Raw genomic sequence first — 26,068 nt, 5'->3', positions numbered from 1 at the left:
TAGGCAGCTTTCCACCGCTTTCCACCGCTTTCCACCGTTTTCCATGGCTATCCACTGACCCGACGGTTGGCATGCCAAACTGTTTTTCTCATTACCATGCCTCGATTGGCGCTTGACAAGCGCGTTATTTGATGTTTTATTCAAGGCCTTTGATCATTTATGCGCTTTATCTATGAGAAACGCTGAAAAAATAAGCAACGTGGTGGATGAAAAATTGTGTTGAAAATGAGGCCGAAAAAAAATGCGGACGACCTTGATGCCGCCGATTGTAAAGGGCGCAGCAACAAAGGCGCGTGGCTTCAACAATGGCTGCATTAATCCCTAATAATGGCGGCTAATCTAGCCGAAAGAAAGTTGATTAAGCCAACCCGATATGCGAGGCAACAAAATACAAGGGAGACGGGAAAAATCAACAACAGCTGCTGCGGACTGATGTCAGCTGCAGGTCCACGTGGCGTATGCGCAATGTCATCAGCATCATGCGGCGTTTGATGTAAGTCTGTAAGTTCTGCAGATGAATGGTGGGGTGGGGTGGGGTGGTGTTAAGTGAGGAGAGTGGCAGTGGGAGAGGGGTGGAAAATAGCTGGGTGGTGGAAAATCCAGCCGTTGCAGGAGAGCAACTCTCAGCGTTTTCTTTCGAATAGTTTGGCCGGGCTAAGTGGGGGCTTAATTAACATAAGCGAGCGAGCGAACGAGCGCATTTTGCTGAAATGGGGCTACCCCACTCCTGGCTGTCCCCAACGAGCGTGTATGCTTGAAAGCTTTTACCGCACACATACTGTGACACAGATCAGTAGCTGGCCTGGCCAAAAAGCGGAGGCAAAACTGTCAAATTGCGCTTGAGCTGGGCGAAAAAAACAAACCCCGCACATTTTCAAGTGCAAAATTGTCAAGTGCTGCGAATGCAAAAGTTGTTCGCCATTTTTCGTCTTTCGGATTTTTTCGACAGACATCAATATGCAACAAGGAATGCGAACAAAGCAATGTGATTAAAAAGGCAACAGAAACAAAGGGCGCAGCGCAAAAAATTGTTATTTATGTGCACTCATTTGTTCTCTTATATATGCACATAGAAAACGGGCACAATGTCCTTTCGGGGGTGTCCTTTGTAAGTGGGGCACAGTCCATTTCCTTGACCGAAACGCAACCGAAGGCTAACGCTATATGCACTCCTTAATACTTACAGCCGCCATTGTCCAAGTACAAGAGTGTGTGTTGCTGTGAAATAAAAATAAATGCACTTGAGTGTTTGTTGTGTGTGTGAGTGTGAGTGTGAGTGTGTGTGTGTCAGTGACGTCAGCTGATTCTTATCGATGCAGCCCAGAAAATCAATCTTCCTCCAGCCCCGATTGAGAACCAAACTTGTCTCGAGAGCAAATTTGCACAAATTTGCAACTCAAATGAGTTTCAGCCGGAGGGACGAAGGGAAAACCATTCAGATTACATGACGGAATAAGTTTCCAGCTTCAGAGAAGGATCAGTCTTTAAGTCCTCAAAAGAGGTCAGAAAGGACAACAGATAACGAACGAGTTCTTAAAAAATAGCAGAGCTTACAGACATGGACACAGACTGACAGCTGGCCAAACAATTCCCCACAAATCTTTAGCACCTTGCCCGAGTAATAGGTCTTTACTCTTCAGGTAAAACGCCGCTAAGTTGTCATGCAGCCGAGCCGTGGCAGTGAGCGGGGATTTAAGACATGGCCGAAAAAGAGGTCCAAAAAGAGTTGCCAGCTGGCAAACAATCAACCCCGTTAAGCCTTTGTTTCTTCTGTTGCATTTGTTGACAGACGAAACCGCGATATGCGCGCAGGAAATTGAGTGTGCAACATCCTGGGGCCAGTAACGCACCCACCCACTCGTCATCCTCCTCCTCCTCTTCCTCCTTTTCGGCCTCCATTGGATTCCATCCTTCCTCCGACTTTCATTCCGCAGAGACCACAGGCTACACGGAATTGCTTGGCCAGGTGGATTATCTCGACCTTGGCGGTTCATGTGGCAGCCAGAAAGGTACACTGAAACCAATTTTGAACAAACTAGTGGTTAAAAATAATTAAATATTTTAGTAAAGGTTAGCACTTTTGTCTTGTCTAAATGCTTGGTTTCAATTCTAATTCTTTTCATTTTAATATGTTGAAAGGTGAACATAAATTTTAAAATGTACTTCGCAGTGTTTGAAAAGTCTTGATTAAAATTAAAATTTAATTTTTTGATCTTATTCTACATTCATTCTTGCAAATGCATCGGACAATAGGCTTAATATTATTTTTTTGCACAGAAAGCTTAGAATTATAATGATTCGTGTGCAGGCAGACAGCCGCATCATCTTCAATCAGCTGCCCACTTGGGCAGCCACTTTCGCCACACTTGATCCTTTTGTTTATGCAAATCAAAAACTGTTGCCCATGGCCCACATTTCTGTGGAATCCTTTTCCTACCCCAGGACCCTCCCTGCCCGTTCCGTGCCACTCTTTTTCATTTGCGTGCATTGTCAGTTTCGCCTTGGCTCGCTTCCGCCTTCGCAAGTTATTTGCATCAGGCTGAGGCATTCTTTTTAGTTTCAGTTTCGGCTTCAGTTTCTCCGCCATTTGGGCCAGAAAGCGGCGCATTCTTCAAGGCAAGGGCCCAATTTGTTGCAGCCTCTTTGGCTGCTGATGCAGCTGCTCGGCTCGTAATGGCCACTAACTTGTGCCACAGAGTGTGTGTATGAGTGGGGTGGCAGTGGGGAAAGCAATTAAGTCTTTGTCTCCGCGAATTGAGCAAGGGTCCCCTTACCCGACGGGGCATTTTAATGTCTTTCGCGAACTTGACCAGGCCAGGACTCAGCTGGCAAGTCGCAGGACTTGACACGCCAGGACAATGCATCAGTCAAGTTGTTTTTAATTAACCAAGTCGAGTGGATGGAGTGGAAAGGGGCAACTTTTCTACTTACTTACGAGCATTGTCTGTTTTCGCATGCAATATTTGAGCGCAAAGTACGGACAAGCAATTTAAGTCAAACAATGCGAATTCAAGTCAGAAAGTCAGCTTCAAGTGCCAAAGCAGTCAGCAAAGTTCCTCACATCCCATACCCATCCCCATCCCCATCCCCATCAGCCTGCTCCGACCTGTTCTCAACTTTCGGAACTGTTTTAACTCAATAAGAGCAGTGCAAATACGAGTACAAGGGCATTGTATAGTACATGGCATCTTCAAACGGAAACTTTGCGTTCGCCATTGTAATCGGAGCCACGGCTGAGAAACTTTTCGGCAGCCAACGGACTGAGATGGGCTAATAAAAAATTATTTTAATATGCATAAATCGCTTCTTGAGTCCCGTCCCGACTTCAAAGACGGACCTTGTGACGCCGGGCGTGGAGCTCACACATCCGGCTCGGGCGTCCGTCAAGTAGGGATGCTCGTCCGATATTTGTCCGCCGGAAACCGTACTGCTACTGACACTGAACTGACGGAATCTCCTGGGAGCAGGAGTCAAACCTTTCGCGAACCTTTGTTCCTTAGCAAAATGGAGAGAGGGAGGGGGGGAATGTGTCAGCTTGGGATTGACCGGGCCACATCCATTTGCGGTCATCATTGACATTCGCTTCGGCCCCAACATTTCCGACGAACGACAGACACAAAGTTGTAGCCCTCATTTCAGCTGGCGATGACAGGCCGTCTAATCGGCTCCTGAAATAGAATCCCCCAGCGCAAATCTGTCATCGGCTCGCACTGACAGCCTCCGTTTGCACTTCACCCTTCAATCCGCCCTGTCCATCTCGCAGTACTGCAAAAATAGAAAATGCATTTTACCACCATTTTCCGCAGCCCCTGCCCCGTCGGCATCCATTTCCCGCACCATGCTATGACACCAGCTGCTTGCGAACCTGCAAACTTTGCAGCTCGCTGCGAAAATTTCGCACAATCGAGTGGGCCAAGCCATCCCAAATTGCGTATACGCCGCGTGCCACCAGAGTTGCAGGCGGCCAGACTGCACAACGACTATTTGCTCAAATTAGTGAATTCCAAGTTGAACCAGAACGGCCCAAAATACTACGTGGGATATAGGGGTGTTTGGTTTACCATTATGATATTTTAATCTTTAAATGGCCCCTCTGTATTGCAAAAATCCAACAACTACCTCCTGTGTTTTAAAGCAAAAGCTATGATTTTGAATAAATCCTCTTAAAATCTGTGTTAGCTTTTATCACAAATATTTGTGCAGCCTTTAGTGTCATTTGGAAAATTGACAAGTGTTATTCCATTTTTCGAATGTTTGATTTGCGTAAATCTGAGGATAAAAATTAAAAAATATAACTTTTTAGTGAATCGCATGATTATTTTCCTTATCAAACGTTTTGTCGTTTTTCTAAAGTTTCGTTGTCTATTTATAATTCTCTTTCGTTGTTTAATTACTTTAGTGAAAAGGTAAAAGAAAACTTTACTTACACGAACGTGAGCCGTAACCATATTTAATTTTAATTTTCCCTGGAGATTTGAAACGTATGATTTCTCAAACTTCCTCCTTCTCTGTTTGCTTATATATTTTTTTCATTTACTTTAGGGTGCAAAGTCTCAAGATTTCCGCCACGAACACTTAAAAAACGATCCAAGGCTTCCGCCACCGGCCCTCCAGCAGAATCCTGGTTGCGCTCCATCGAGGCGGCCTAAACGTGCCAGAAGTTATGCTACATGGCCTAATGTCATTTGCATATTTCGTCCGCCATTTTGCACTCAGACGCACACAAACACAATGGCACACACGTACAGACGCACACACGCACATGCGAGGCTGCCCCGCCCAGTTATCCCTTTTCCCTTTTCTACTGCCAGGATTTCATTTCATTGTTGAGCACAAGCAAATATTGAAATTAGAATACAAATTAAAAAGCTTTTAATGCAAACAGGCAAAAGGTTTCGGCTTCGCTCTCCGGTCAAAGTTATCGTCTGGTTTTGGTTTCTGGGAAACTCGTGTTGTTTATGGCTGAAACTGCCGCGCCCTTCTAAAATCCTGCAGGCCGCTGCTGTTGACTTTGGCCTTGCCGCACAAGAGGCCAACATTTATTTCCCCCTATATATTTGTCCGTTCTGATTTGCGATTTTTCGATTCCACTATAAAAACGCGGAGCACGACCACAGCGATTTGTGTTTTGGCAGTCGTAAATTGAATTTAACATAGGCTGGTGCACCGAAAACGAGGGAAACAAGTTTACTAAGCTTCAACTAAATAAATACTAGCTTTTTTTTGTATGCATAGACAGATATGCAGTTTTATTATATTATTAATGTATTTAAGGAGAACGACTTCTATAAAATAACACATACTAGCTAGTAAATCGTTTTATTTGAGTTCAAAGCCAAAGCCTTTAACGGTTTCCTTAGGCTATGTAGTAAAATTCTCAATATTGCTTATAATTTTGAAAATCAATGAATTTACCCATAACTCACTTCCAAATAATTGCAATTTGGTTTGCAAAAGGTGCCATAAAAACTGACAGTTGATGGAGCAAACCAAAATATTGTGCTTCAATTGAGCACTTCTGGATTTTTTCGTATTTTTCGTATTTATCCAATGTCGCCACAGTCAGTGCCACTATATCCTCCCGTATCCTATATCCCATCCGACTTTGCCCTTCTATCCTATCCTATCGCCGTTCCTTTTCCTGCGCGGCCGAGAGCAAACTGGGCCCCGACAACGGCAGAATAAACAGGGGAAAGCAAACAAACAAAAAAACAATTTTACGTTTCACTTTGCACAGGACGGGGGGGGTTAGGAAATCGAAGGGGGCAAAAACATGCAAGTATTGACCTGCTTTTGTTCACATGATGCTAAATGCGCCGCAAAAGTATGTGTGCTCTGTTGGGGCGGAGTGTGTGTGTGCGTGTGTGTGTCTGCGAGTGTGTGTGCCAATATTTCGACAATCCTTGGTGCGACACATGGAGCGGTCCTACATTGATGGCCCCGAGTGCTGCGGGCGGTCCGCTGCGGTTATTGCAAAAAAGCCGAGAACCAGACGCACGGTAGTAGAGGGAGGGGAGGGTGTTGGTGGGAATGTGCAGCAGCTGGTTGGTCGGCGATAACAGTCTAGTTCTTGCTGTATCTGTATCTGTAGCTATAGGCATGCAGCAGATCCTTTGCCGGGGCTCCCATCCTCGAGCCCTTTGTATAATTACCGCAACATAAATAATCCATCAGCGCGGCCATGTGCGCCGGATAATGGATTGTGTTTCGAATTTTTTGCCGTTTGCTTACGCTTTCTTTATCATTGCACGCAGTTGCATAATTGAATATTAATTATTCACAAATTGTTAAATTGCCAATTCTCGCTTAATGAGGCCAGCAAATGTTTGCATTCCTTCCCCACGGTGCAATAAATCAAGTGGATGGAAATGCCCCTACCCCTTGCATATACAAGGGCCAGTATATATGTACATATATATACATATATATGTACTTTGGACAGAGGTGCTCCTTTGGCCAAGACTGGCTTTGGAAAGAAAGTGCTGCAAGTTGATTGATTAATACAATAATGCGCTGATAGACCGATAGGCTGCATTCACTCTGATGCCTTTTTCCTTTTCCTTTGCAAGTGAACAAGCAGCAGCCGGCAAGGGCAAACAAAATGAGATGAATATCCATTTCGCAGATTGCCTTGAAAGGGGGAGGGGGGGCCAAACGGGCGGAGCCCACCTTTGATGATTAGAGTAATGCACTACGGAAATAGATATATTGCTTTCTGACGCTGCTGCAAGTGCGGCAAGGTGGCGTGTCCATAAACTGCATCGAGTATTAGCGGAAAAAGTCAATTTCGAGAGCCCTTTTTCAGTGTTCCAATGCCAGGCGACAGAAAATGAAAAAGGAAATGGAATGTTAAGGCCAATGAGTCCCAAGAAGCTGAAAAGGCCACCTATCCCCAATGGCCTGTTATTATGTGAAAGCCAAGCGAACTTGTATATATTTTACTTATTTCCTATCATACATTTCCTTTATTGATGAAGATACTGTAGCTCATTGGAATAATCTGTTCACAATACACGGTAGTACTTTGCACTTGTGAAGTGATTGTTTTTGTAAAAATCATCTGACCGGGAATGGTGTTACCCTCGGGCAAGAAACAAGGGACGTGAAAGACACGTCCTTAGATCACGCCGTGCTCTACGGCGGAAGTTCGCTGGCAGAGCGTCGATTCCAATACCCATAACCGTGAACGAGACTGCGAAAGAGACAAGCAGCGAGATGTGACAGAATTGATGCAAATGAAAAATGTCAACTATTTGCGAAATGAACAGCGACTCTGCGACACAAGGATATTGAAGGGAGGTGGAGGGGCGGCATATGGAACGGCAAACAAGCTGCGTTTATGCTCTAAGATTCACGAATTCGGGAAAGCGTGAAATCCAATTTGACCCCAAATTCATGCTTAAATTTGTGCCAGCTAATTGATGGTCACCATTTTGCTGAAGACTGTGCTAGCTTTTCTCTTATCGTGTGATTAGTTCTTAGTACTTTTATATTTTAGAGGCACGAGTTACCATTACACATGTGAAAGCGCCAAAATAAGACAATTTGGCACTTTCGAGCTGAATTCATGGTCAATGTGCCCGACATCGTGTGGTGTGTTTGCACACCGGGAATTCATTTCGTGAAATGGGCAGGGCATAAACATGGACACAGGCACACTCGCGGAACCCTGTGTGTAGTACATTTGTGCGTTCGCACGATCCCATGTTTATTTATTCATTGCAAGTAATAAGCCAGCTTCCAGAGCTCCGCACAGCTGTCCTAGACATCCGAGCGTAATGTAATATTTTTACAAATTTATATTCATTCCATTTGGCGATGTGAATTTTTAAAACAAACTTTGAACCCATCCCGGCGAAGTGGACTCATGTCACACATGAGCTACATTCGGACTGTTTGTTGGCTAAAGGGGGGCAGGGGCGGCTATAGGGAGAGGTGAAGGTAGGGGCGTGGCAGAGCTTCAGGTGGCCGGCAGCACTTGTAATTACGCAAAGAGCATAAGCAATTTGCAGTCTGACCGAGCTCTGGAAACCTGAATGCCGGGAGCAGGCGTATGAGCCCTTAAGCTGCTTGGTTTTTGGCCAGCTACCATTAACCGAGTTGGTTACATGTGCACGCATTCTAAATTAAAATGCAGAAAGCTTTGGTAAGTTTGAATTGTTATTGCACAATTTTGAAAGATACACAGCAGTCCATTACAGTACAAATGAAGTGCAACATAAATTTTTTTTCAAAATGAAAATGGTTTTCATAATTCATAATGTCGCCCTACTGCTGTAAGTATATTTTCTTTACCAACGCTTTTAATTACATTCTAATTGGACTAAGAGATCGAAAATCCTTCTAATGTCCTGAGACATGCGAGTTTGAGTGTTGCCTTTCACTTCAAAAACAAATATGTTATAAACTATGTATGCAAAACAAGCCATTTAACAATAAATCAGCCAGATTAAAAGTTATTTACAAGAATACATTTACACAGAATACAACTATGAATCCGAGGTTCTCTTTAAAGTTGGCCAGGAACCGGTGAACAAAGTCAAACCAAAAACCACCCACCTCACTCGCTGTTGCATAAATTTTCACCGTGTGCGGATGGTTAAGCATACGCACTGTGACTCCAAGCGTGAAAGGGACGGGCGACAGTCTTTTGTATTCATAAATTAGCATGGGAAACGTGGAAAGTGCAGAAACAACAGGAAAACAGGGTCGGGAATACCAAAACTACGATTGTCTTCGCTATTTTGCATTTGCATTTGCACTGACGTCAGACCGAAAGTATAATAATTGCAAGAATATTTCATTTCCCATTTGTCGATGGGCTTGTCGATGATGGCCTTTCACTTGATGGCATCAATTTGCATTTTGCCAAAGCGCCACTGTCTCTGTGTTAATTATATGCAATTATTGTTTATGGCCGCCAATGAAAATGGAGTAATTAATTTGCTCGGCCAACAGGTGACCGAGTTTTGTGGCAGGTGTCGAATGAGTAGCCTCTGATTGGACCACCGCAAGCACATCCAGTTCTTTTTTCCCACAAAGTAATCATTACGGTGGGGATGCAAACAGGCCTTGGCCCCTGCATCGCTTTCTGCTCCCATCCGTAAATTGAATGTAAACAGCTCCTGCTCGCATGACCCCTCGCACGATCTCTCGCACAGAGGAACTCATGAATTTTCAAATTTTCACATTTTCCAACCTGCAACGGACGTAAACGAGTTACTGGCCCAGCAGGATTCTAGATGCTGGGTGTTGGATGGCTTGTTTCGCCAGCAAACTTGCTCCCCCGGACAATGTGGCCGGGCCCATTAATATGATGCAGCAATGCACTGGAAACGAACACTGGGCCCCACACACTCGGACACTCGGACAGAGGACACAGATTGACAACTGTGCTAATTCCGCACTCAAATGTAATTTGAGCTCAAATTACATTTCCAACTTGACGCCGAGATTGGATGGATGTGGGATGTAAGAGCACATGGGCATGTGGTGCTTTGCTGCTTTGGTGCTGTGGTGATGTGGTGATGTTGGAGGATTAGATTTATATTACCAATTCTAATTTATTTCCCACTTAACTGTTGCCAATTTTAATGGAAATGACTGACTAGCTGACTGATGGCAGTTCTCTGCGTATGGCATGCAATGCGAAGCCCGTTGTCCCAAAACACTTTGCCACTCCACTCGAGCAGCCGTTGACCCAAAGTGCAACTGCCCTTCTGCGAATCTCTGGTAAACTCTTCCAAATGGCCAACGCTTTCGATTGCGGACGTCCTGCTGCCTTTGTCAGGCTATTAATGGAACGGATTTGGACGAAACGAGGAGCCATGAAAGGGGCCAAGTTGATGAGTGCACATCTCGATTTGGCATCTTCCATGGCCCATTTGAGTATCCCATTGAGCACGTTTAAAGCCGATCAAGTTTCGAGTTCATAATCACTTATTTCTCTGTGGGTAAGCATTTGCTGCTCCCAAGCTCTCGGCGTATGTGCAATTTATAATTCTAAGATTTTGACATGACTTTTCCAGCTAGAGGTGTGCAAATTAAAAAAAATAAACGACCATATGTGAGTCTTTTTCGCATAAAATTCAATTAAAATCAATTCACTACGTTAAAATATTCGTTTGCCCAATCGAATGGAAACTGAAATACTATAAATGCTTTTCCCTTTCGATGACTGCATGCCAAATGCTGTGTATTATATTTTTGCTGGCCCTGGGACAATATTGACTTTCCATTTTCCACAATAATTTCTTGTCATGCCCACGCACACACATTTACTTTTGCGTTAGCTGTGCTAATCTCTCAATGGGAAAAATAAATCAGACGATATCCTTGAATTGTAATCAGCTTACACGAGCACGAGCATTGCAAAAATGCTCGAATGGAGAACAGCACAAATAGCTTGAAGCTCTGTCAGAAATGCTCGAAAAATAATACGTATACGCCATGTGTTACAGTATCCTATTCATGCGACGCCCCTTGTAGTTTGATTGGATTGATATGGGTGTAGTCGACGCATACAAAACGTGCGCAAGCGGTGAAGTTATTTCCTATTCATAATTTCACTGCGACTCCAAGTCTACCATTTGTATATTCTATTCTAAGTGCACTGAAAAAAGTATACAGTTATTGCAAAATTCTCAGGCAATAAAACAGAAGCTTTATTATACAGTGTAGGTTTAGTTACAACAAAGATTTTGGTTCAGAATTTTACTATTGGTATCTGTTCAAAGTATATACAGTGTAGGTTTAGTTACAACAAAGATTTTTGTTCAGAATTTTACTATTGGTATCTGTTCAAAGTATGTATTCGATTTTAACGATATTTTCGGAATTTTCTGTAGAAAAGCATTTTCTTCTGTGCATTGAGTGCAGAATGGACACTATCAGTCGGTTTTTTGTTACTTTTTACTTTTGCTGTAGACTCGTGAGATTTATGCGATTTAGTTCGGTGCCATTTCTATGCAACTGTCGTTGACAAACTGCAAGCTCGCGAAGTGGGAGTCCAGGTGGGATGAGATGGTTTCAGATGGCTTGGATTGAGATGAGGTGAGTGGAGTCGGTGGCCAGGTGTACGACTGGGGGCAGCAACAAATGAACATGCCTGTATGATGGAGCACCTGAACGGCAGCGACGACACTTGAAATTGTTTTGCGTGCTGTTCCGACCAGAGACATTCGTCAAAAGCGGAGGAACATCTTCTGGAGACATTCATCACGTCATTCGTGTCAAGCATCAGTGTCAGCGTTTAGAATGCGCTTACTCTAAGTGCGTGTTTGTGTGCTGGTTGTGTGCTCCTGCGCCTTCTCCTGCTCCTGCTCCTGCTCCTGCTCCTGGTCGCGCTTTGGCCCAATCCACACTCGCATCCATACATCCATAACCCAGCTGGGAAATGATGTTGAGAGCTGTTGCGAAAATTCCCAGCCCAAATGCCAAAATAAGATTAATTAGCCGGGGAGCTGTTTAGATGCTAGCAGCTGGCAAAGGCGAAAGGAAAGCGGGGAAAACGCGAAAAGCGCGGAAAGCGAGGAAAGCGTGGAAAGCGAGGAAAGCGTGGAAACCAGAGGCAGCAACAAAGGACAGAGCAAACACCTGAGATTTCCGTTTCCGTTGGGAAACGTCCTCTGTTTCGCTGCTGTTTGCCTTTGTTTCAGGCTCTGCGTTTTCCTTTGTTTCCACGTACATGTGCCTTTGCCGCTGTCGTTTTGTTTCCTGTTGCCATGCCAATATCCGTCCTCCAGTTCTGTCGTTATTCCGCTGGCCTAATTTATTTATGTTTGTCAAATTACACAACATAAACGAATCAATATGGTCCAAGGAACGAACCCAGATCACGTTCACAGGTTTTTCCCCGCCACTGCGGTCGTAGCCTTCAAAATTTTCCAATTTCGACTGCAGCAGCTGCTTTCTCAGTTTCTGAGCTGCATCTGAGTTATTGCGAAAAATTGTGTAGCACTGGTGGCGGCATGCGTCCTGATTATGGCTAGGAATAATGTCGCACATGGAGAAAATGCTTTCATTTGATTCACTATAAATTTTATTTCAAGCAAAACTACCCGGAACTAGAAATTTCCTTACATTTTAGAAAGTGCTTATAGATTTATTCATATAACTATAAGCTGTTAATCAATACTTAGTTTCTAAATGCGTTCAACAACACCATATATTTCAATGATTACTGATTCAATGTTAATTTAAAAACGCAGACAGGTAAAGGATATTTTAATTTGGCTTTCATATAAGGGTATGTAATGTATGTATGTTTTTAACCAAATAAGATCAGCAACCATTACCAGGCTATTGAATATTTTCCAAACTAGATTATTGTATGGATTTTGGAATTATATGAGGGCATAATTCAGCAATCCTTGTTGATGGTAAGTCCTTCTGGAAACTGCCCGTTTATAGTGGGCTAGAATAGCAATGGATTTATTTGCGTGCATCGTTGGTTTCTATAACATTACGTCTCCTCTGATGCTGGCAGCATAAATCAATTAATTTCCCCTGTCACGTTACATTGTACGAAGCACAAACAACGAATAAGTTTTTCAGGCGACAAGAGCTGCGGCGTAAGAGTGCCACAATCGAACTTGGATACGTGGCACGCATACGTCCCCGATGTACATACATATGTTTGTATTTATGTGTATTTATGTGTATTCTTGTACATTTTTGTATGTTTTCGGCCATGACAGCCATTTGTTTGCGTTTTGTTATTTATGCGCTGTCATTTAATGAAGTCCTACGACCTGCCCGACTTTCAATATTGCGCACTTGAAGCCATCGTGTGGATTATCTACTTTGGCAAATCCTGTTTGACTGAATTTATAATACATCAGAGGGAGCTTCGGGGCGTAGTGGTGTTTTTATTTTTACTTTTGAGCCAAAGTCCCTGACAAAGCCAATGGAAAGTTTTCAAATCCTTTCCAGGCAAAAAGTATTAATTTGGACATTTTCCCTAATTTCTCTCTTTTCTCTCACCTCAAGCCAGAGCTCGTCCTATGGGCAAAAGTTTTGCTCGTGGTTGCTCGTCTGGTCTAAGAAACAATTACACAACGCATAGACAAAACATATTAAACAACAATTTGGGGGGCAGAAAGAGTTCGTGCGAATTTATGAATCTGCCGAGGGAGGGGGGAAGCAAAACACATGCGAGTGCCGTAAACAAGAGTTTCCGTAAGTCCAACACAGGGCCAAAAGAAGCTGGATGCCTTCGGGCCGGGCCAGAACAGTTTGTTTGTCTTCCGTTTTCCTTGCAGCCATGCTGGGTTTCCCTGCGTTTTCCTGGGTTTTCCGACTGTTCTCGTCCTGTTTTTGTTTGGCCAGCATACGGCTGCTACTCTTCCGAAATGAAACTTTATGCCCGAGCCTTCATTACGGATTGGTTTGTGCGGTGCCCAAAAGCGATAAGTGAAATAAAATGATGCCAACCCATACCCATACCCATACCCATCACCATCACCATCCTCATTCCCAACCGAAACTTAAATCTCAGCTAGCCGCTCTGTGGTCACTGCAAACTCATTTCACCCGGCCACAGCCTTCAATCCGAGTGGATAAAGTTTCCGGGCCACAGTTTTTAGCTCATTCCGGGCCACTTATATTATTTCTGGTCAACAATTCATCAGACCTGGCTTAGATGGCCGTGGAAGCCGTCGTAGAGCTCGGACTCGCTTCTCGGACCCCACTTTCGGCAGCAAGTTTGTGGAATGTTATTTGCGGCGACAGAATGTGTATAAATTTTGTCAAAAGTGTAGCAAAGCATTCAAGAATTTGTTGAATTGTGTTTTGCGAAAGTTTTCTGTGCAGTTATTTAATTGAATTTGCCACCGAAGGCGCTGGTTCAGCTACAACTGCACTGCGAAAAACGTCTATGCTTTAGTGAGATTCGCGAACATGGTTACAACAAGAAGTACCCATTACATATTTAAGTTGATTCTAAGAAAAATTTTAATGCATATATGGGTTTTATCCCTTCTAATTCAGAAGAGCTTAAGACTACAAGTAATTTTGGGTTCGTGTCAGGCTTCTAATCAGCTCGTCCCCGATTTTAGGCAGATTATCCGGTTTTTCTCTCTGCACAGCACGTCACAAAAGTTGAGTTCTTAAATTCTGTGTGTGTGAGTTCGTAATTTCTCGTTTAGATTCGCCCTCTCCGTTCGGCGGGGGATAAGCGGAAATAATGTGGCTGAAATACAGGACTCTGCTGCACTCGCCAGTGCTTCGAAGTTTTTACGATTGTTTATTAAGGAACTAAGCGCACTTAATAAGATTATGGACAGGGCGTGGTCTTGCCGGAGCCTTAGTAGCACTAAAACTGCTTGCCCTCCGCAAACAATTCAAATTAAACTGGACTCCAGCACGCCCCATCAGTGGATGGCCATTCCGTTCGACTTCGGCTTTTGCATTTGCCGCTGACAGCAGCCAACGTGAAAAGTCGGAAGGCGTTGTGAAAGTGGAATTTTCTTTAAAATAATATTGCATAACTGCAGGCGCCGCTTTCACCCAACGCACAAGGAGCTGCTGAGTTGCGAAGAGAATGAAATGCGAAATGTGTTTGGCCTGTGGAAGTTGGTCAAAACATTAAAGCATTTGTTGGTTATGGATTGTGAAAAAGAAACACATTGTTTCAGCAAAGTCCAGCGTGGCGAGCGGAAAGCCGTCGTCGGAAAAGAAAGAAAAGCATGCTTTTATGGCACTGCAAAATAAGTTGCAGGCAGACAGGTAATTCTGGTAGGGAATATGTCTGCATTGCACTAAGTGCAGTTTGTTTGTGCTCTTCAACTTGCAGTTGCAAGTGGGCAAATGTTATTCCTATTTAATCATCTTGCGGCTATTTCTGGCACTCAAATTGTTAATGGAGCCCAAGTGCAGTGCAGTGCACTTAGAGAGCTCCCAAATATACGTTAATCCTGGGCAATCTCTTGAACACACTTCTCAATGTGATGGAATCTGAAGAGATTACGATTAGAATGATCATTATCCTTGTCACTCTGCCGAGGCTGAAATGCCTGCTGCGGAATGAAATGAAATCAGCACGAGCTCGCCGTTTTTCATGTGTGAGGGAATTTTAATTGTGCCGGAGGATGAGGAGATTGGATGTTGGGGGTTGGAGGTTGGAGGTTGGAGGTTGGAGGAGCAGCTCCTTCATCGCTCTCGAGGACATCGCTTTGCCGGCAGAGAATGCATTCCCTTGCATAATATTCGTCGTTTAATCGGATTACGGCGACGTCACAGCAGGAAACACAGCATTTCCACACTCACACACTCGCACGTCGAGTTGGCGTCCTTGTGCAAATACATTTATGGCCGAAAAGAGATTTAAGGCAAACACGGTGCAGAGATTTAATAACATTAAGTGACATCTGTTGTCTTCGTGGGCGCCAATCGCTTCGCTTGTTTACGACAACCGTAGCCACCAGAAACCAGCGAAATTAATTGGTCGCACTTACTGCCACGCCCCCTTCTGCGGCAGCCCCCGAAAACCGAATATCCAACCAGATCCTGACCAAGTGCGTGGGCGTGCGTTTAATGCCCCTTTGATTTTCACACCAGCACGGCCAGAAGCCGCCAACGCCAGCCGTATGCCTCCTGCTCCTCCGCCTCCCCAATCTGATTCCCATGGAACTCCCCCCCCCCCCTGATAGCTGGCAGGAAAGCACTTGGCGATATGGGCGCTGCCCGAGGGGGCGTGGCACGCCAAGGGCGGGCTTAATTACGCACGTATGGCTGTTTAAATTGGGTTGCCGTCGGGTCGGGGATGTTAGTTTTATGTTAATTAAGTATTGTATATGTCAGTTAGGGCGTGCGGAATCGAAGTGGGGGACTGGAATACAAATCGTATTAGCTTGGGCGAAAGAAACGGGAAATTAATAGGGATCAGGTCCTAAGAGGTGGCAACAGACGTCTTAATAGGCTCGTGCGCCTCTGAAAAGTGTGGGGAGCATCAAGTATACAATTTAGATAAGCTGTCGGAGGAAGTAATAGGTTAGGGTTGCCCAGCGATTATAACTTGATAATAATGGGTTCCATTTGTTAACCAGACATCCTCCTGTCATCTACATCTTCCTTAAGGACTAACCTAGTGGTATACACAAATTGGAATCACTTTCTATCCAGTTGAAGAAAGTTTTTTTAGTGAACTAGCATATAAGTCATACATGGGCCATATCTGTTCATTCTTTTTAGTCCAATTTATTATTGGATGCTATGGGGCAGCTAGCCACAGTCAGTCATCCTTCATCTTTCACCTTTGGGCCGACATGGCAGCAGTGTAGGAAGCTGTTTAGGATTACGTAGCATATCACAGTTGCGCCTCTGACCCGAACACGATTTTGAAATTAAATCCAGGCCCGGATAGGAATCCGTCTCACAAAAATGTGACACAAAAGACCTCGAAAGAGAAATGTGGCAAGTGTCGCTGCACAAAGCCAGCGCCTGAGACACCCGATAGGCGGCAGGCAACCAGAGCCACGCCCACCTGGCCCCAGTTGCCTCCAACTTGTGATATAATGCCAGTAACAGGCGTTGCCATTGACAGTGCCACATGGTTACAGTGGAAGTGGAAGTGAGCCCTACACGCACATATACTATATATGTATGCATCTTCCACTTAAGCTGCGTTAAACATATTTAAAGTACGTGATGCCTAGCGTCTTCCGAGCATTTGGAACCCCTCTGCCTGGTTGCATAGGCAAATTTTAATATGTTTAACTCGTTTTGGTTGCGTCGGCTGCTCAGCTAGAAACTTGCTCAGGACCCGGGTGAGACCAGGCCAAGTCAGGCCAAGATGATGGCGTTAATTTTTAACGGCCTGTTAGCCGGTATCATTTGGGCGAGGCTAGGCGGGCATCGTGCATAAATGTCACCGACGCGCTCATCCATCAATGAGCTCTGAAAAATTAACTCTGTGAGTGACAGTGGCAAAGGACTTCTGCTCCACAAAGCCTTCTTGCAAAGTGAAAGTGGAAGTGGAAGTGGCTGGCTGTGGCCTGCCGTTTTAAATTATGCAAAACGCAACAACTTCTCGGCTCGTGGCCTGCCAAAGGTACAGCTGAATGATGAATTGTGTTGGCCAAAGAGTTACCGATGAAAACGGCGGAGGGGGTGTGGGAATTTGCGGCACGAACTGGGAATTTGCGGCTACGAGGGCAGTTCCATAGATTAAATTTGATTATGCTACATTACCCGACCACGAGTCCGCTACGTGATCGACTTACGGGACGGCAATCGGAAAAGGCCGTAAAGCCATTCGGTGCAAGGCCGAAAACTAAAGGCATTATCGTTTTAAAAATGTATGAAAAAGTTTCGATGAAGCTCTGGGGGCGATTAAGAGCGTGTTCCAAACGGCAGGAGCAAACTGAATTAATTATCTGTTTTTGAGTGCATTAAAAACTATGTCAAGCTAAAATCGTGCGGTTGACAAAAGTTGCACAAGTGTTTGCTCGTGCAACTAAACTTTTTTAACTTTCTCCGGTCATGTAAGCATAATTAAAATGTGTGCCTCCATGGGATATTTGATAAGCAGGATGGTAAACTATTAACTTTGTATTTTCAAGTGCAAAACCTCTCACTGCTTCATTTACTTAAATAAACTTAAATCTTTTGAAAATCTCTATATTAAATATTTTCGTCTAGCTAGCAAAAAACTAAGCTGATTTAACTTTTGCTTGCGAAAAAGTTGTATAATTGCCGGCCCTCAGGCCGCACTTTTAAATTTAAGTATAATTTGAGAAAGGATAAAGCAGCTCCTGGGCTCACTGGACCATTCGCAATGACTCATTAATGAGAGCTTGACTCGGCTCAATTAGGAAAATCCATGGCGTTGTTTTCCTCATTTTCTCCATTTAAGCTTTTATTCCATTCGCTTTCGGTCTTCTGTGTACTACTACCACTTATTCTCTCCAACATTCTAAGGCTGTTTTCCATCACTTACTTTGCACATGGCACAAACAACACACGACATCACCATAAACCACCCAACACCCAACACCCACTAGCCACCAACCACCAACCACCACCCCCCACAGCCCCCAGCTTGCTAATACGTTTTTTACGAATTTCTCTCTCTTTACTTCTAGTTGTGCTTTTGTATTTGCCAATTTTAATGAGTGTAGCAAGCAAACCAAGCAAGAAAAACAAAAACCAAATCCAAAAAACAGAAATAGAAACAGAAACAGAAACCTAAAACTTTAGCAAACAACAAAAAACACCACAACAACCACATCAATAACAGAGCATTTTGTACAACAAGCACAGCAAAAGCTAGCAAAGTCCCACCATTATCATCATCAACAACAATAATAACAACAACAACAACAACAACAGCAGCAACAAAAACTCATTTCAAATGCAACAAATAAAAGACAACAAGAACAACCAGCACGTACACAATGTGACAATAAAACAGTGTGGCCAGTAGCAGCTAGAAAGCAGAAAGCCAAAAAGGAATTTAATTGCACGCACTAGACGAGAAGTAGCCATAAAAAAGCCAAAACAGCCGAAAAAAAAAACAAAAAACACCAAAAACAGCCAGAACACCGAAACAGTGATAAAAATCGAGAACGAACGCACAAGCAGAGAGAAATCCGAGAACGCAGCCGAGAAATCAGAAGTTATATAATATCAATTCAAGCGTACTTTTCCAACTTTCCTCTCTTGTTGTCGAATGTCCTTGCACCGCCCTTAAACTCTCGCTCTGTGTGTGTGCATCCCGTTCACATATGTGTGTGTGTGTCTCCCGCCCCACCAGCCACCTTCCCCCACATCCGTTCCACGATCGGTGTCCGTGTTTGTCGTGTAGCACCACCACCTAGAGCAATCCAGCACCACCAAACAGCAATAAAGAGCACCCTCACAAGTAAAAATAAGATCAAAACCGCAGCAACCACAATATATACCACCTGCAATAGCAATAGCCATAGCAATAGCAATAGCAATCGACTCGGCGGTGCAACCACCCTAAGAGCCAGCTGAACCACCGACCTCTGGGGCTGACAGGTCAGAGTGAAGTACCCACTAGCCAACCCAAATAGCCTCCTGGTTCCTGGTTCCTGGTAGCTCCCGATAGCTCCCCGATTGATCCACTCCACATAATCACATACCAGCACCACAATTGCACATTACTACCATAGATACCCCCGGCAGTACTACTACCGCATGGAGCGCGGCACCAGCGGTGGTCAGCAGCAGCAGCACCAGCAGCAGCAGTCATCGCACCACCACCACCAGCAGCAACAGCAGTCGTCGCACCACCAGCAGCAGCACGCGCACCACCAGCAGCAGCGACACCACCAGCATGTCGTCGCCGTTCACAGCTTCGATCCTTATCTGACCGTCGGCGGGGCGGACGAGGAGCACACGTCGGGCACCTCGTCCTTTGACAATCCCGCTACCAAAAAGAAGCCGCCCAAGCTGAGGCCCATCCACCGATCCCTGTCCATGGCCATCGATAATTATGCACCGTCTTCCGGGGATCTCGACATGGATTTGGACATGGAAATGGGCATGGAGATGGGCATGGACATGGACCTGGACATGGAGATGGACCTGGAGGGCGAGGGCATCATCATCAGTGAGAAGCCGCTGATCCACCGCTCGGCCTCGCCCCTGCCCCATCCCCGATCCGGAGCCCTACCCCCGCAGACCCTAGCAATCCCAGCACAACAGCAACAGCAACATATTATATCCCATCCCAGCCAGCGTGGCGGCGGCGGTGGTGGCACCGGCAGTGGTGCCGTTTCCCCAGCCCTTTCTGCCCGCCAGCAACACCATCACCTCCTCCAACAACAACACCACCAGCAACAACAACACCAGCAACAACACCAACAACAACAACAACAACAACAGCAACATCAGTTGCACTTGCACACTTTTCAGCAACTTGCCGCACAGGCAGCTGCTGCACGGCATCAGACAACCCACCAGCAGCATTCACTATCGCACCGCCAACATCCGCAACAACATACGCATCCACATCAACAGCTTCAACATCCGCATCCGCATCAGCATGCGCACTCGAAGAGCTCACCAACCTCACACGCGGTTAGCCCGGTGCTGGGCCAGCAGCACCGCCAGCAGCCGGACATTTACCTGGTCAGCAGCAGCAGCAGCCTGGGCGATGGTGTCGGTGTGGGCAGCTTGGGCGTGGGCGTGGGCATGGGCATGGGTATGGGGCGATCGTTGGGCGGGAGCACATCGCCCATTCAGTTCATCGACGTGGACGATATGCCCAATCCGACGGTGGCCCCGCATCAGCGCCCAATGCATCCGCTGAAGAAGAACCTGTTCCGGCGATCCGACACCATTGACGTCCATCCGTCTACCAATTTTCAGATGAAGAAAACGCATTCCTTCCACGCGCAACAGGATCCCGCCGCCCTGGACCAAATTCAGCTGGCCGTAGCAGCCGGCTCGGCGACCTCCAGTCGTCGCACCAGTTCGGTGAGGGGCAACTTCCTAATGCCCGGTCCGCCGGGCGGTGCCAAAGAGATATCCCGCTCACCGTCGCCCAGCCGACGGGGCTGTCGCTCGCACCGATCGTTCAACGATCCGGGTCGGAGGCCCAGTGTGAAGCCGGACTCGGTGGTGGAATCGCAGATCCGACATCCCTCGCTGAACGATGACCTCATGGAGCCGATGAACGGACGCAACCTCTTTGCGGCACCCACCAATCTGTCGCTGGAGAATGAGCTGTTCGTGGACACGCGTTCGCGCAGCAACAGTCACACCAAGATGGAGGAGCTCGGCCTTGCGGAGATCACCGCCGCTGCCGTGGCCGTGCAGCGATTGCGCAAGAGCTCCGGAGCGGGATCCTTCGAGGATGCAGCCGCCGGTCACAGTGCCACCCACCCGCCTTCAGCAGCAAATAGCATCAAGCAGAAGCGGGACTCACACCACCCACACACCCGCCAAGTTAGCACGCACAGTTTGGAGCTAGACGGACGACCATCGACCTCTGCGGCAGCGGCAGCCGCAGCAGCGGGCGGACATGGACTGCAGCTCCACAGCGCGGCGGCCGCGGCCAGTGCAGCGTACCACTTCAAGCGGGGCGCCCAGCACGGGCGGTCGCTCTACCTGTCGCCCAGCAATCTGGAAGAGCTAGCCGTCCACCGGCCAGGTGTTCTGGCAGCAGCAGCGGCTTTCCAAGGCACCAACGCCAGTGCCAGTGTGAAGCAGGCCAAGGCCCTGCACAGCGCCAGCGTACGACTGCGTAGCTATCGGGAGACACTGAGCGCCTCCAAGAAGTCCAAGAGCTTCATCGGAGACGCCAGTGCTGGCAGCGGTCCGCAGGCGGGCGACGACTTCGAGCTGAGCTCGCCCCACCGACGCAACAGTCGCCCGCTATCCACAGTTGTGCCTGGGTCCAGCATCGAGGAAATCAAGAGGAGTCCTCGACCCATTTCCGCTTCGGCGGCAGCGGCTGCCTTCCTGGAGGAGAAGCGACCCAGCTTCGAGAGGAAATCCTCGCTAACGTACGACCACGAGCTGAGCGATGCCGCATTTGCGGCCCAGGTGCTGAGGCCCTTTCACCACAAACTGGCTGCCGGACGGAAGGGGTCAGTGACCGGAGGCTCCCACAAACTGAAGAAGAAGTCGCTGAGCGATGAAACCGACGAGGATGAGGCGGCGGATCGCAAGCGCAAGCGGATCGTCTGCATTGTCCTGTCCACGGTCCTGTTGTGCCTGGTGTGCGCCAGCGTTTTTGTGCTGACCATCACGCTGACCTCCAGCTCCGGCCAGGGCGGAAAGAAGGCGCATTCGTTCAGCAGGGACACGCCCGTCCACTGGACGGGCATGCGGCCCTCATGAACTCCAACGCAGAGGCTGTGCTTCGGCCATTTCACCAACCTGCCAGCTGGCTATCCCCTGACTTTGGACTCGATTTCGTTAACGTTTGCGTTTTCGCTTCCGCTTCGATTCCGTGCTGTCGTTCCGCTCCATGTTTTGTTTCCTCTGAGTCTCCGGGTCTCCGGTGGCCCCGAATTGTCCAACTGACGCTTAAAGACTGCGGGAGAGAGGCAACTAGAGGAAACGCAGCGGCAACTATCGAGGAGTCTGTAAGTAGGCAAGGCCATGAGTTTGTGTTTCTAAAAGTAGAAATGGATGTTGCTGGATTTGCACAAGTCTCAAACCGCAGAGAGCTTCGATTGTTGATAAATGATTTGCGTCTTGTCGCTTGCTTTTGGTAAAATGAAAAAGTGAGGAAAAGAATTATTTTCACGCTGAGTGCAGCTTTTACAACACCCCACAGTGGGCGCCAATTTCTAGTTTTCGTATATCAATTTGAAGAGCAGTGCCTGATATCGAATACTATTTATTTTAAACAGCTTCATTTTGCGTCAAACAGATATCAACAATCGAACAATTGAATATTCTGTATTTGGAGGTACTCGAAGCACCTTAAACTGCATTCCATCTCTACCCCAGCGATGCAAATCAATGAACGAGGTCAGCTTGGGTCCATTATCGGTCTTAAAGCACCACAGTCGGTGGGGCCATATTGCAATATGTCCTTACAGACCATAAAACTGTGCAAATACAAATATGTGTGTCAGCTCCAAATCCCCTCCGCCCTGAAAACGCTCCCTCTACTCAAACACAGCCCCCAAACAATGAGAACAAACAAACAAACAAACGCACGACGCAGCAGCTGGGGAGGAATTTTCAAATATTGAGCTGGCAAAAGCTCAGCAAAATCTCGAGCATTACATAACTGACTAACTGACTAACCGACTAACCTGCCAGGCAAACACGCACACGGCCATAAAAAATGATGCCGTACTTACTTACCATGACTTTAATGACTTTGACTGCATCAGGAGCCGCAGCATCGTCTTGCCGCAAAGCCAAACTAATCAGCACGTGTGTGCGTATGCGTGTGGCTGGGAGCATGGGTGTGCGTGTGCATGGGGATATTGTTGTTTTTGTGAGTGTTATTTAGCCGAGGACAAACAATGCTTAACCGACTCTCAGTGGGTGGCAGTGAGAGACTAACTGACCGACTGACAGTCAGACAGACAGGCAGACTGGCAGACAGGCAGACTGGCAGGCTGAGCAGCCAAGGCCTGCGAAGACCTTTCCCTTGGCCAACCTGCTCTTTTTTTATACACCCGCTTAATAGTTTTGTTTGTTAACGTGTGTGTGCGTGTGCTTATGCTTGTGATAGTGCTGTGTGGGTGTGCAGCATCATTACGGCACGGTACGCTCGGCTTCCTTTTTATTATGTGTGCGTGTGCCCACAGACAGGAGGCACACTCACACTCATAGCATTAATTTCACGTTGACGACATGGAAACTAGGTTACTTTTTCAACTGCGCCTCAGTGAGCGCCAGTAAGGGAAAGTGCAACAAGAGCTTTAAGAATAGCAAAAATAACAGCAGCAAAAAATAAACTAACAACAATTGTTTATTATAAGGCAGCAGCAACTGCAATGCCGGTGACATTGCCCGCCCAGTTGGTTTCGTTGTCTCCGCTGGCCTTGCCAAGCCGGCAGTCCCATGTGACCGCTAAAGTCCCCAAATTGCCAAGCCCACTAGAAAGTTGCAGCTTACAGATGAAGATGCGACAAATTGACAGTTCGCTCAAGAAAGTTTGAGGTCAGAAAAAATGCAGTCGGATAGGTTTTTCGCTTCTATCAAAAAGTTCAAGTTGAAACTGTATAAGAAACCACTTGGTTGAGAAACTCTAGCAGGTTCAAACTTATTTCTGACAGGATGTTTACCACATACCTCACATATACATCCCTCTATGTGTGATCAACTTGCATCCTAAGCCCTAATCGAAAAGTTGAGCTGTAAACTTTAAGCGGCAGGTGACGCAAACTTATTGCTCATGAGCACATGGAAAAACACAAATGAAAGCCCCACGTTGGGCGCCATTTTGTTTGAACAGAGCCATTCATTTATGAAACACTTTACAATGCCATCTCATCTCGCTTAGTGATTATTTACACTTGACGTAGTTCCTATTGTCATATTCATAACTAAAAGCAATAATGGACGAGTTGTTTCAACAAGCTTTACATTACCACGGAAAATCTGTTGCATGTTGCATCTCCATCATGCTCCAGTTAAACCACAAAAGAGCGAAAAAAGCCATAGCCACTGGCAAACCAGACAGCGGAGGCAACAAAAGTGCATCAATAAATTCAATTTGAAGGTACAATGGATGCAAAACAATCCCTGGAGCCAGAGCTGGTTTCATTCCCAGGCTGCTAATTAGGCGTCGGTTGCCATCCGTCAGGCAACTGGCGTGACGGCCAGGACCCACAGTCTATGAGGCTAGGGGGGGTGAGGAGACGGGAGGGCCAGAGGGTGGGGTCCTTTGCTTTCAACGCCACATTTATAATTAAACAACATGAAAGACAAAGCGCCCGGCAGACAGAGCAGGCAACTGAATGGAAAGCGTGGGCGGCAGTCCAACAGGAGCAGGAGGAGAGGGGGCGTGGGGCTCAAAGTTACTCGGCAGCATTTATGAGCGCCCATAATGGCTGTTAACAATTTAACTTGTTTACCGGTGGGAAAGTTATATGTTAATTGGTCTCGTATAGCCCGGCACACACAGGAGCACGCGAGCTGTTCAGCAACTGGGCACGCACATGGCTCAACCACGTCCTTAAGGACAGATGAATGATCAACTAGGCGATGTCCTGTATTCGGCGAATAATGTGCAGTAAACTTGTTTAAAGAGTTCAACAAACATTTAAATTACTACACCATTTAACAGCAAAATACATTTTTTCGTAGTTGAATTTACCAAAGATCCTAGAAAGGAGAACTAAGATCTCCTAAGGGCTTCATAAACTATTCGTAAACAAAAGATGATTAATAAATATTACCAGGGAACCAAGCAAATCCCCTCTTCAGTCTACTGGCCAACTTCAGAGCCCGAAAGCAGGCCAATTGCAAGAGGCATTGTGCTGAGTAGCTCCTACTTACCAGAGCGGCAACAAAGCCGGCAAGAGCCAGCACTTGGCCAAGTGAATAATGGCAGGCATCGTCACCTGTTCCGAGCCACATACCCCGCTAACCTGCCACCCGCCACCCGCCAGTCCTCACTTTGGCATTAACACGTTGCGATTACGCCTCATAGTCCATGCAAAGGCACGAGGTGGGGGAAGGAAGATGGAGCTCCAGGTTGCCTGCACATCCTGGCCGAGCGGCTGGAAACCACTACGTGGCCTGTGGCCTTTGGCCCATATATGCATATGAATTGGACGACGGCAGCAGCAACAGAAGCAGCGGCACCGATGTGTGATGTTGCATCGTGGTTGCACTTCCACTCGTTAAAGTCGCTGGCTGCGGGTGGAAATGGGATTACTAATTTTTGCAATTAAATGAGAGCGTAAAAAGGGGAAAATTACTTAAATTTTTGCACTAGCCTTGCAGCAATGGTTGTGTGTGTGTGTGTGTGTGTGTGTGTGTGTGCTTGTGTTTTTGTTAGCGCTGGCTTTCGGTCTGTTTGGTGGCCGTTTGGGGCAGGAATTTTTTAATTAAATTTCAGTCGAGTGCAGAGTGTGTGCAGTGGCAAGTATATTGGACGCTATAGGAACTCTGTGAATTAGCAGCATTTCCGGTAAATCAATCAAATTATGCACACAGCACGGAATTCCGAGCTTAAACAGACAAAACAAAGAATTGAAACATTGCCTGGTGTGCAACAGTTTCGCCTGGGAACAAACAACCAAACTGGGACTGAACCGACCACTGCGACTTGTCCCAGTGTCCCGGTGTCCGCGTGTATGTTTGTGATTGATTGGCAAACAAATTTTGACACTTTACACAACACCCACGGGCAGGTATCCAATGTTTGCCCATCCAATCCAGCCAACCCAATTGCAATCCCACTGCCACTCCCACTCCCGCATCCTTCTCCAGTTTGTTGAGCGTTAATTAAAACTGCTGTAAAATGCACAAAAGCGTTGAGCAAACAGCAACCGCGTCGACAATCGCAGGGGGTCATGTCAGGTTGCTTTTTTTCGAAAAAACGAATGCCGTGTGTGGAAGGGGGGATATACATACATACATATGTATAATACTGATATGTGTACACATATGCGAACGT

The 26,068-nt window shown here is 46.3% G+C and overlaps 1 protein-coding gene across 8 annotated transcripts in view; it reads left to right on the top strand.

Moving 5' to 3' along the window:
- The window catches only part of LOC120447888, a 73,749-nt gene that overhangs the window by 43,726 nt on the left and 3,955 nt on the right, over window positions 1-26,068 (top strand). For 3 of the 8 annotated variants that reach the window (XR_005616073.1, XR_005616072.1, XR_005616071.1), the window contains exon 3: window positions 20,338-22,061. The exons of 2 other annotated variants lie outside the window; for them this stretch is intronic. The gene's annotated coding sequence lies outside the window, so the exon portion shown is untranslated. Of the gene's footprint in view, window positions 1-18,083; window positions 22,062-26,068 lie in introns of all 8 variants that reach the window. 3 more of the 8 variants (XR_005616075.1, XR_005616074.1, XR_005616070.1) reach the window with 3 other exon arrangements.

The sequence above is a fragment of the Drosophila santomea genome, chromosome 2L, assembly GCF_016746245.2.
Source record: "Drosophila santomea strain STO CAGO 1482 chromosome 2L, Prin_Dsan_1.1, whole genome shotgun sequence".
In the NCBI taxonomy this organism is placed as follows: domain Eukaryota; kingdom Metazoa; phylum Arthropoda; class Insecta; order Diptera; family Drosophilidae; genus Drosophila; species Drosophila santomea.
The sequence above is the reverse complement of the archived record's forward strand: the minus strand, read 5'-3'. Positions and strand labels throughout refer to the sequence as shown.